Genomic DNA, 12538 nt, shown 5'->3' on the forward strand with positions numbered 1-12538 from the left:
CATACTTTGCACATGTCCTAATCATCGCGGGGCTCAAGACCGCTACTACGGCCAAGCTTGACAAGCTCATTAAAAAAAGTAAGACCTTTACTATTGTAATTTGAATGGCAATAATAGAATTAATAACTTAGAGTGAGTATAAATATCAAAGATCCCAACTGGTACTTCTCAATTCATAATATAACAATTAAAGTATAAGGAAACGGGTCAACCAGGTTCTGTCATAATATTATTCTTGCTAATGTATGTATGATTGTAAATATAAAATATGTAACAAAGACTTTACTTTATAATTAAGAATTCCTGCATGCCACCTCATATATAATAGGATAGTAAATTGTTGAACACGATACCGTTGGAAAGGAAGTCCAATGATTAATTATAGATATTCATATCTAGCATACCATGGCGAGGGGGTCCATGGATCTAGTATTTGAATTAAATATAGCGCATACTTTTTCAGTCGGTTCCCACCAGGAACCGATAGAGATACATAATACAAATACATAAATACATAGAATATAAATATATAATATAGATACATAATATAAATACATGAATAGATGAATAAATTTCAATATACGTGTATGGGGAACCCCTAGTTCGACTTAGAATCCCAGAATCCCCGTACACGGCAGTGATAAGTACTCTAATGGACGTTATAAAGATCTATCGAAATTCAAGAAGTTGAAAGTTGATACAATAATTTTATTTTAAATTTTATACTTCTTCAATTTTGTTTGTTTAGTTATTTTTATTTTTTTTAGAGTGTTGAGTTGTTTTGTTTCACGTAGATTACATTTCTCCGTGAAATGAAGAATCATTTATCATCATACTAATATAAACACCATATATCATATTGATATCTTGTATCAAATATCATCTTACGATATTAGTGATGATAAATAGAATCTTAATGATCCAGCTATCTGCAAGCAGGTAGCAAAACATGACTCACCTCTTCTGGTAGTGTTCCATTGTACTGAATTTTTTTAAATTTTATGTTTAAATTTAAAGAAATTTAAATGTCATTAAGTTTTTTGAATTCTACATAAAATTCTAACAAAATTGAGTCAATGAGTATTTTAGTTCAAATCCAACTAATACAATAAATTTTCTGTGGACAGACTGTTGATTGTACCATAATTACAACCTGTGATAGTGACCCAATGACCCAAAACCATGGACTGTGCACTGAACCCTAAATTATAATCTGGCCACTCAGGGATGATAATTAGAAGTGTAAAGACCCATCTACCTACTGTGCTTTCTAGCAGGTAACAAAAAATGACACCTATTGGCAGTATGTCCACAGTACTGTGGATTTTTTTTTTATTTCATTTAATAATTTGAAATTATTAATTTTTTTTATTTCTACTTTAAATTCAAAAGAAAATGAGTCCAAACGCGACAAAAATGGTTGATATACAAGAGTTTTAATGTTTATTATAGGCATACGCTAATTTTTGTCCCCCAATGTTTCAAGTTTCCTTAATTCATTTAAAATCCTGAAATTAGTAATTGTAATAATTTTATAACAAAGGACGTGAATATTAATTAATTAAACATTATTTTGAATTACAGTTTACAATTCAAAAATTAAAATTAAAAAAGTGAATTTTAATCCTCGTATATGAATCATATTCTGGTCGGAAATGGGTCTATTGTTAGAATTTTATTTAGAATATAAAAAAGCTTTTTAAATTTTAATTTAAACATGAAAACTCGGATTACTTAGGAATATTGCCAGTAGGTGAGTATTTTAGAGTTTCTCATTGATTTTGTACTCTTGTATGTGTTTTATAAGGAGATGATGGTCTGAGGTTGGGTCAGTAAATACTACGTGTTACTAAGTTAAATAAGTAAAACTTAAGAAATAATCTTTCAGGTCAAAACGTCAAAATTTCAGGCCTTCATCTGGGCCTATATATTTTTTTAAATATCTTTATTGAAATTTACAAATGTACATTATAATACATTCAGTAAATTTGATCTCAATTATAATGGAGTGATACAGGCGTGTAGAGAAACTACCCATTGGTAGCATTCTAATGACGTCTTGACATTATGAAGTCTCGTGACCATCTATATTTCAGGTGCCTCGGAGGCTTATCAGGAATGGAAGAGGATGCCAAGAAATTAGTGGGTTTGGGTGGTTAGGGAGTTTATAAGGAAGGAAAGGAAAGAAGGAATGGTAGATACCATGGTTACTGGTTACCAGATGGTTCCGGCTAGATCGATTACATATGGAACATTAAGGTCTTTACGTATGACTTGATTTTTAACAAAGTAAGGATTGGATTCAGGGGGAACTCGAAGGTTTAGTGGAACCCCAAAGCTCAACTCCGTATGTCCAGATAGGACTTATTACAGTAATATAGAAATATTTTTGGTAATGGATTGGAAGTTTAGACAGTTTGCCTAGTAAGTGCTGTAATAGACGGAAAGTCCAGTTTTCAGTCTTATGTGAGGATTTCAGGTAAGTCGTTTGTCCAGATGTAGTCCAAGCTAGCGGACTCTATTCAACAGGGGTAAGAGGAACATTTAGGACAGTCGGTAGTTAAAAATAAAAATAAAATAATAACAAACAAATTTCAAAATAAAGTTTTATCAATCGCTAATCCGAACTGGTTAATAACAAAAAAAGCTTTTTTTTTGAGAAAACTCAGCAGGCTATAACTTTTTTGTTTTCAAATAAACGTGCACAAGAGTAATTTTCAACTTCCCGATCTATAGGCAAGTTATTTTAATCACCATGAAAATCGAAAGTGAAAATTTTTACAGTTTTGGCTAATCTAATTCCTACGAAAGTGTTTATAATATATTTTGTTAGAATTAGAAATACATATCTATTGCATAAATCATTTGATTCACTAAATCTAATTTAATCAATAGTAGAAATATGTAGAATACACATTTTGTTGGTGAACTAATTTTTTGTATTACGTTGTGAATAAAAACATACAAAAAGTATTTATTATTATTATTTATTCAATTTTTTACTAAGAAATTAATAATCTTATAGTTTTAACAAATTAAGTCATCACTTATCATCTCATTACTGGAGATTTAAAAGGTAACAATTTTTATTTAATTTTTTAAAACTTCTAGCAGTCAAATTCCAATAAAATGTAAGAAAAATAAATAAATATAAAAAGTTATGTACATTTATATTGTATTTTTTTTCACCATTTTTCTGTAATCCAACTTTTCAGTAATCCGAACACCTGTTGGCAGCAATTAGTAAACATTACTGAGATTACACTGTTTACATAACAATAAATGACGTGGATAGTAGTTGATACAAATATAAGATGGAAATATAATATTGTTGAGGTAACAATTATACAGAATAAATAACAAAAAATGTTCAATATTATTTCTGTATTTTTAATAATTTTTTTTAATCATTTGTATTGTATCATCTGCCGTCTACTTAATTTTTTGTTTTGTATAATTCCTAGTTTGTTTTTTATTATTATATTTTTATGTTCTCTGAATCAATATCGCTATGTGTTTTTATATTTATATATGCGCAAGTACGACTATTATAATGATACAGAAATAAAAAATAGATTTATTTATGAAACCTTAAATTATTTCTAAAAAAACATCATATATTGGAATAGTAGTCTAGGATATGGATGGCTAAATTTATAGTTACAACATTGTGCGTAAAATAAATAAATTTATTCCTACAAAAACAATGTGACATGGAACGCTGTTGAGCAGCGCAGTAAAAAGCTCTCCCGGTTTGCTACGTCGTAAACTGTTCTGACTACGCAGTTGTTCGACTCCAGCGCTGCTCCACGGTAGGTTCCAGAAACTCTAGGCCACAGCTCATGCTTCTCAAAATGTTTAGAATTCATTCCTCCTTAATCTGCAACTTCTCAGTCGGCTATTTCATTTTTGGTCGAATTCAAACTTTGATCTTTGATACAATTTTATCATTTCAATACGCGATGATCTAGGTGGTTTGGTTAATAAAATATTCATTTTATTTATACTTTTTTCACTTATAATAGAATTAAGTCTTATAATTTTAACAAATTAAATTATCACTTTGTATTTTAGAGAATGCAAAAGGAAACAAAAGTTGTAGCCGCCTTAAATACGGCTAGTGACCAACGATGCCACCTGACTCATAGCGCTTCACGAAAGGATAATGGAAAGAGAGAGAATTGTCGTTTTTCCTTATACTCACTGTAATCCGAACACCCCTCTGCACCAATTAGTTTGAATTACGGAGATTATACAGCGTATATATTTATATTGTATAAATAGTAAATATATATACATAATATAGATATACAGTTAATAATTAATTTAAATAAATTAAAATCTATTGATTAAGACAATTTTTTACTTGACTGAGTTAACTATTTTAGAGATTTAGTAGAATCGAAAGAGCTTTCAGTGAGCCCGTATCGAAAAGAAGTGAAGAGAGATACAACAAAATGGCATATTCATGACGATACACAGTTGAGTCTACAGCGCTACTCATTAGATCGGCATATGTTAGTGGTGACGTGTGTGGAGGGGGGGGAGCGTGACGTGCGTGGTCTCTGGCTAACATGGGCCCCGATTAGAATTTAATGTATATACATCCAATATGGCTCCGATCAGATGACAACATCTATCAGTCGGGGCCAAAATAACGTATAGAAATGATAAATGAAATTTATTAGTCACACTTTTAATTATTAGGGCTCTGTGAAGGCTGCCATGTTTTATAAGTTAGAACCGTACAATATGAATTAATTTCTAGCGATAAAACTAATAATTCAACTTATTACATACAAAATACTAAGATGAAAATAAAGTAAAATAAAACAATAAAAATACTTGAAAGAACTTAAGAAGTAAATACTAATAATACGAATTTACAGTTAAGAATCATATCATTAAGATTCTTTTGCGTTCCCCAAGAAACCGAATAAACAATCTTAAGTTACAATTCAATAGTCTAATAGAACCGATTTTTTCCCCTCGAAATGCTTTTTAATTTATTCTTATATACATATATATAAAAATAATAATAATAAACACATTTCTTCGTTTTTGATATAGTGTAGATTATTCTTTTTGTAAAAGGAAGATGGTCTAGACTCAAATAGTATTTACAATTGTAGTAATTACACTATTTATTGTGAGCCAACGTTTCGCCCCACTTTGCAGGGCGTCGTCAGGGTTAAAAAAGATGCAAACAACTAACAATATAAATAAGTAAGATAATAGATAACCTAGCATTAACACAGATAATATATAAAAATAAACTGGTGTGGCAAAAAGTGATGTAAAATATTGCAAAGTAAATTAAAGTTGTCACTAATTGCTTAATACATATATGTAAACAAGTAATTAAATAAAATTATTTTATTAGTATCTTTCAGTATTCAATTAATATTTAAACCAATTGCATATCCTTAATAAATTTACTGAAATTACGAATTTTAGAATTTTAAATGAATTTAGGAAACTTGAAATATAAACTGACAAAAAAATTAGCCTATACTTATAATAAACAAAAAAACTCTGGTATATGTACTACTTTTGTCGTCTTTGGACTCATTTCCATTTAAATTTTGAGTAGAACTCAAAAAAGTTTATAATTTTAAATTTAAACATGAAATAAAAAAAAAAATACACTACTGTGGAGCACTGGAAGTAGTTAAGTCAGTTTTTGCTACCTGTTTTCATGTTTTCGGATCATTAGGCTTCTATTTAGTTTTGGCTCATTGGGTCATCATCATTTCGTTTGGTTGTCAAGCCAACATACTGACTCAATTTTAAGTAGAACTTAAAAAAAGTTAGTAATTTTAAATTTAAACTTCAAATAAAAAAAAGTTGCTGTACTAAGGAAAACTGCCAGTAGGTGAGTCACTGAGTAGACAGATTATAATTTAAGGTTTAGTGAACAGTCCATGGTTTTGGGTCATCGGGTCACTATCACTGGTCGTTATTATGGTACAGTCAACAGTCTGTCCACAGAAAATTTGTTGTACCATAGCTGGATTGGATGAAGGATTGAAAAGGAGGAAAAAAGTCATGTTTTAATGTTTTATATTGCTAATGTTTATAATTATTATTTTATTATTATATACTTGTCAAGGGGTATTTATCGTAAGGTTAAAAATAGTGTCTGATTAGACTAAAATAAGTATGCTGTGTGATCAGCAACCCAATGAGTTTAGGCAGCACAAATTCGTATTTTAATAAAGGTTTTCCTTCCTTTATGTAGAATTCAAAAAAACTTAATAACATTTAAATTTAAACTTAAAATAAAAAAAATGAAGTACAATGGAGCACTACCAGAAGAGGTGAGTCATGTTTTGCTACCAGCTTGCAGATAGCTGGATCATTAAGATTCTATTTATCATACTGTCAAATATCGTCCTACTATCAGTTTAATGTAGACGTAAAAACTGTAACGCTTTGTTTACGACATGGAGTAATGGTTCCTTAGAATTTTACGAAAGTAAATTGTTTTTAAAATAGAAATTGGACCTGGTGGCATTGTCACATTTTAATTTTGTGTAACTAATAAAGTAGCCCCAACGGCTTCAGTTTGCCAAGTACTTCACCCGCTGCCAGCATTTTTTTTTTTACACGCAATTTCTCAGTCTATAATTGCGGTCTTTGCCAACTAACACAGTCAAAAATAATAAGAGTTAACATAAATAAAATAAATGTAAGTATTCAAGGTGATTCGTTGAACAAACCAATGATTAAAATAGAAGGTATTAAATATTAAAGAGAAATATTAAATTTTAACTCTATAAGAGTAACGGTTAGTTCGAGGTAAATATTAAATTATTTAGGTTACAGAGCATTATCATCTTAAATAACTTAAAAACTTTATCCTTGTTATCAAAGCGATCGATAGGCGAACAACTAACAATACCGTATCACTCAGTTTCTTTTTTCACTATTTTTCCATCGAAAGTAGAAGAATTGGAAGATCATTTAACAGTATAATATCGTGATAAAATATTATTATTCTATAGCTTTAAAGTAACTAATACAACATATTTCAAAATAATACTTAATTAATATTTACACCAATTTGACAGCCTTTATTTTAAATGTATAACAGTTAAAATTTTTAAGATTTAAAATTAATTAAGTAAACTTGAAATATAGAGGGACGACAATTTAGCACATAATTATAATAAACATTTAAAGACTCATTTTCATTGGAATTTTAAGTTGAATTAAAAAATTATTGGAGAAGTTTGTCGGGGGATGCGGTCAGCAAAGAACATCATAAATAAACAAAACCATATTTATTTATTTTATGCCGACGTTTCGACCTGAGTTTCAGGTCTTCATTTGGGCTATAGAACAAAAGAAATAACAACAACATTTAGAGCAACATACAATTGAAAAGGAATAGTATACAAACAGATTTAGAATTATACAAAATATTGAATTAAATCATAAATGATAAAAAATTGATAACTGATAATTGAATAGTACAAAATTTTAATTGATTGATAATCGTGGAATTGTATGGTAGTAGATTGAAAACAGTGACAGATGAAATATAATATCATGTAGGTAAGAAGATATGTATAATATAAGATATGCAAGTAGTGTCTAAAAAACTGAAAAAAATAAAGAAATAAATTAAATTTACAAATTGAACACTATGACAGACAATGAAAAATAGTGAGTGGCTTATATCTGAATTACAGTGTGAGTATTAACTTATATACCTATACTAAAAATATAAATATATATGTGCATATAAGGAGACTTACGTTATGGCGTAGAAGGTAGGCCTGCAACTGATTGATGCATGAGTTTTTTGAAAAGTCCACTAGAGTGAGCTACGAGACTAAGGCTAGAAACGTAACTGTCAAGAAAGACCGTTATGACACAACAGTTGATATGAAATACCAATGATAAAAAGGTCAAGTTATAGTTTAAAAGAAAAACATAAAAACAGTGATATGTAAAAATACGGAGCCCAAAGGTCAAAAAATTATGAATAAAAATTAATAAGAATAAAACATATTTTTATACAAACAATAAAATTGAAAATAGATAATGATTGATGAAAGAAAATAAATTATGGGTGCTTTAATAAGTTAACTATTTGGGAATAGGCTAGGGATAGGTTTTGTTTATCTGTTTTGTGATTGACTGGAGAAGCTTCTAATTGTATAAAAATGCTTTCGGATATTAATCGTTTGTCGTGGTTAGGGACAGAAGCTAGTATGTTATTATTGTCAAAATCAAAAGTGTGTTTGAGTCTTAAGCTATGTTCAGATAATTTAGAAGCCATGAAGTTACGGGAGGAAACGGAATATTTGTGCTGGGTTATGCGGTCTTTAAGTAAATTTTTTGTTTCGCCAATGTAGGATGCATTGCAATTAGAAGTGGAACAAGGGATACGGTACACAACTTTGGAATGGTATTGAGGAGGAATTGGATCTTTAAGATTGGTGTAAATAAAAGACAGTTTGTTATAGGCTTTGAGGCTAGACGGAGGTTAGGGATGGAGGAACGTAATTGTTTTTTAATGTTGTTTGTAAGAAAGCGGATGTAAGGTAATGATCTGTATAGGGGGTGGAAAAAGATTGCAGAGAATTTTTTGTAGATAGGGTACGGTTTTTATAATTGTAAAAGAGTTTGTCAATGATTTTTAGAGGGAAGTTGTTGTTTAAGAGAATTTGTTTAATGCGGAGATAGTTATTGTCATGAAATTGGGAATCCGAGAGAGAAAAAACAAGATGAATAAGATTTTTGGCTGTGTTTAGTTTTTGATGGTAAGGATGTTGGGAGTGATAATTTAAAAGTCATCCTGAGTAAGTTGGTTTTGTGTACCAATCGGTGGATATAGTATTATTGGCGTTTTTTATGATGTGGAATTTAAGAAATGGTAGCGAATTGTTTGTTTCTGATTCAACTGTAAAACGTAAGCGAGGATGGTAAGAATTGAAGGCAAATAAAATATCGGTGATTTTATTGGGATTCAGCATTAAGAGAAGGTCGTCAACATATTTTTTAATACAAATGATGTCATTAGTGAACTGTGGGGTAACGGAGTTTAGTAAATCATTAAGTACGATATTAGAGAGATCGGGGGCTAAAGGATTACCCATAGCTAAGCCTGAAATTTGTTCAAAAAATTGACCCTGGAAAGTGAGGTAGCCGGATTCGCAACAAAGTTGGAGAGACTAGAGGTAAGAAGGAAGGTCTAGGGAAGTATGTGGTTCAATGGTGGATCAGTTGGATTCTACTAAAATTAGGACATTATCTATTGGGATATTGGTAAATAAACTTTCAACGACAAAGGAAGTGAGAATGTAGTGGTCTAGTGAGGTCTAATAATTGATCGCGGAGGTTAAAAGAGTTGTGAATGTCATATGTATTGTCATGGCTAAGAGCTTGTAAAGACGGCAGTAGGTAATAACTAAATTTAACGGCGGAAGAATTGATATTAGAAGTGATCGGATGGAGGGGGGGTATTAGGTTTGTGGATTTTAGGAAGGCCATAAAAACGGGGGGCAACTGATTTATAAGAGATGAGGTTTCTGTATGTGGGATAATTAATAAATTTAAAATCTAAGAGATTTTTAAGATGTTTGTTAAAGGTTATTTTTAATGAAGGTGTAGGGTCACGGGACGTAGCGGTGTATGTGGGATGATCGGATAGGAGTTGCGTCATTTTTTATTATAGTTAGAGCGGTTCATAATGACAGTCTTGTTACCTTTGTCGGCTTTGGTGATAATAATGTCATCATGTGAACTAAGGAAGGATCGGTTGAAAGAAAGGTCTTTAAAGAAAAGGGTAGAAAATTTGGAAGAAAAGGATGGGGGGTGTTGAAGGTAATTAGGTATCTACACCTCATCATGAATTAAAAAACGTTTACTTTTTTTCCGGCGAAGACTCCCATTGGAGTCCTATACTGCCTAACCATGGATGGAGGTCAGGTTTTTCATTTTGTTGCACCACCATTCAATGAAAAAAGTCAACGCCCCAGGCCGGATTCGAACCGGTGCCACCAGCAGATCTCATATCGGTAAGACTGCGCCTAACCACCTGAGTGATTTTCTACGGGCCATCCGTTTAAAAATGGTTAAAATTTAAATTTTAAACCTGAAATAAAAAAAAATGTGCAGTATTAGGAAACACTGGCAGTAGATAAGTCACTTTTTGCTACCCGCTAGAAGGCATAGCAGGTAGTTGGGTTTTTATGTTTCTAAGCATCATCCCTGAGTGGACAGGTTATAATTTAGGGTTTAGTGGGCAAACCTTGGTTTAGGGTCATTGGGTCATCATCACTGGTCATTATTAAAGCTGTCAGCTGTAATAGTCAGCACTATAAATGTCTAAAGAAGATTTATTGTCCCATTTCGAGAATTGAACTACAGTAGGTTATTAGTTTTAGATTATAGGACTCAGTTAAATTTGAAGTAAAAAAATTGCAGTACTGTAGGTAACACTTTTTGCTACCTGAGTGCAGGCAGTTGGGTCATTAATGCTCTCTTTATCATCATTGTTATTTAGACGAATATCGTAAGATCATATTTGATACATGATATTAATATGAAATATAATGATTATATCAGGACGTCTATATGATAGTTCATTTGATTTTGGACAAAAGTAATCTGCGTGTAGAAAAATAGTTAAGAATCCTTGATTGCCATCTCATATATAATTAGCATAGTGAATTGGTGAACACGATTCCGTTGGAAAAGAACTTCAATGATTAATTATAGATATTCATATATAGCATACCATGGCGAGGGGGTCTATGGTATCTAGTGTTTGAATTAAATATAGCGCATACTTTTTCGGTCGGTTCCCATCACGAACCGATAGAGATGCATAATACAATTACTTAAATACATAGAATATAAATATATAATATAAATACAAATATATGAATAATCTTCAATATAATACGTGTACGGGGAACCCTTAGTCGGACTTAGAACCCCCGAAGCCCCTTACACGGCAATATATATATATATATAATATTCCAACAAATCAAATTTATTCTTCAGCATACAATACTCTATCAATGTATTACTGACCCGCTAGTTACAATTACCTTTAATTATGAAGACGGTAGAGTTAAGTTACTGCTGAAAGATATTGTAACAAGAATCCTCTGTTATTGATTACATGGTTTATGACTCACCTATATCAGTTACCTGTTCATAATTTGTTGTTATAAAACATAATTCATTGTTGCTAATTTCATTCTTCAATGTCCATTTGATCGCAATTATCATTAATTTTTTACTGCTTTCTAATGAATATACTTGACTACCTAATGATTCACTTGTGTTTTTTTAAACTAACAAACCCGTTAGTTAATTAAGTGTAACCCAAGCAGTATGGAGATAATGATGTCTCTAATAAAAATGATTGATATTGAGCCGTTTAGGAAAAGATGTTTTTAAAATAGTTTTTCATAAATAACTGATTTTTTTTTTTTATATTGCTTTATTACTAGATCGGTCTTGTGGACCTTACTGTTATAACAACTTATTTATTCAGTACATCCAATATGTTCTGATATATATGAGAAGCACCAGGTGGAAATTTGAATTAAGTAAAAGAAAGTAAGTTCTTTTGTCGGCATGTCATACCTAATACTGGGTCATACCAAAATAACCGGGAAGGAGAATTCACGTCCACCCTCTCTTGAAGGTATGTAAAAACAGTGGGAGCAGGATTTCAGCCAAAGGAAATTGAAGGATCGGACGTGGGGAGGAATGAGAAGTAGACGGGAGGAAAAGAGTAAAAAGAGGAGGATGGACGAAGGAGGTATCAACTGGAGGGAGACCGGAGTCGAAGATCAGTTGGAGAAAGAGAAAGAGAGGGAGGGAGGGGCTGGAGGGGCGGGAGGGGGAGAGCAGAGATGAAGGGAGAAGTTGAAGGGAGTCACTAAGAGTCGAAGATCAATTGGAGAGGGAAGGAGGAAGTCACAGCTGGACGAGGAAGAGAGGCCCAACTATGGGTTCCCCGTACTGATATTATATTGAAATTTATTCATGTATTTATATTATGCATTTATATTATGTATTTATATTATGTATTTATACTATATATTTATATTCTATGTATTTATATCATGTATCTCTATCGGTTCCTAATGGGAACCGACTGAAAAAGTATGCGCTATATTTAATTCAAACACTAGATCCATAGACCCCCTCGCCATGGTATGCTTGATATGAATATCTATAATTAATCATTGGAGTTCCTTTCCAACGGTATCGTGTTCAACAATTTTCTATGCTATTATATATGAGGTGGGATGCAGGGATTATTAATTATAAAGTAAAGTCTTTGTTACATATTGTATATTTACAATCATATATACATTACCGAGAATAATATTATGAGAGAGCCTGGTAGACCTGTTTCCTTATACTTTAGTTGTTATATTATGAATTGAGAAGTACCAGTTGGGATCTTTGATATTTATACTCACTCTAAGTTATTAACTCTATTATTGCCATTCAAATTACAACAGTAAAGTTCTTACTTGTTTTAATGCGCTTGTCAATG

Source organism: Halyomorpha halys, unplaced genomic scaffold (genome assembly GCF_000696795.3).
Source record: "Halyomorpha halys isolate HHAL.00 unplaced genomic scaffold, Hhal_1.1 Scaffold1527.1, whole genome shotgun sequence".
In the NCBI taxonomy this organism is placed as follows: domain Eukaryota; kingdom Metazoa; phylum Arthropoda; class Insecta; order Hemiptera; family Pentatomidae; genus Halyomorpha; species Halyomorpha halys.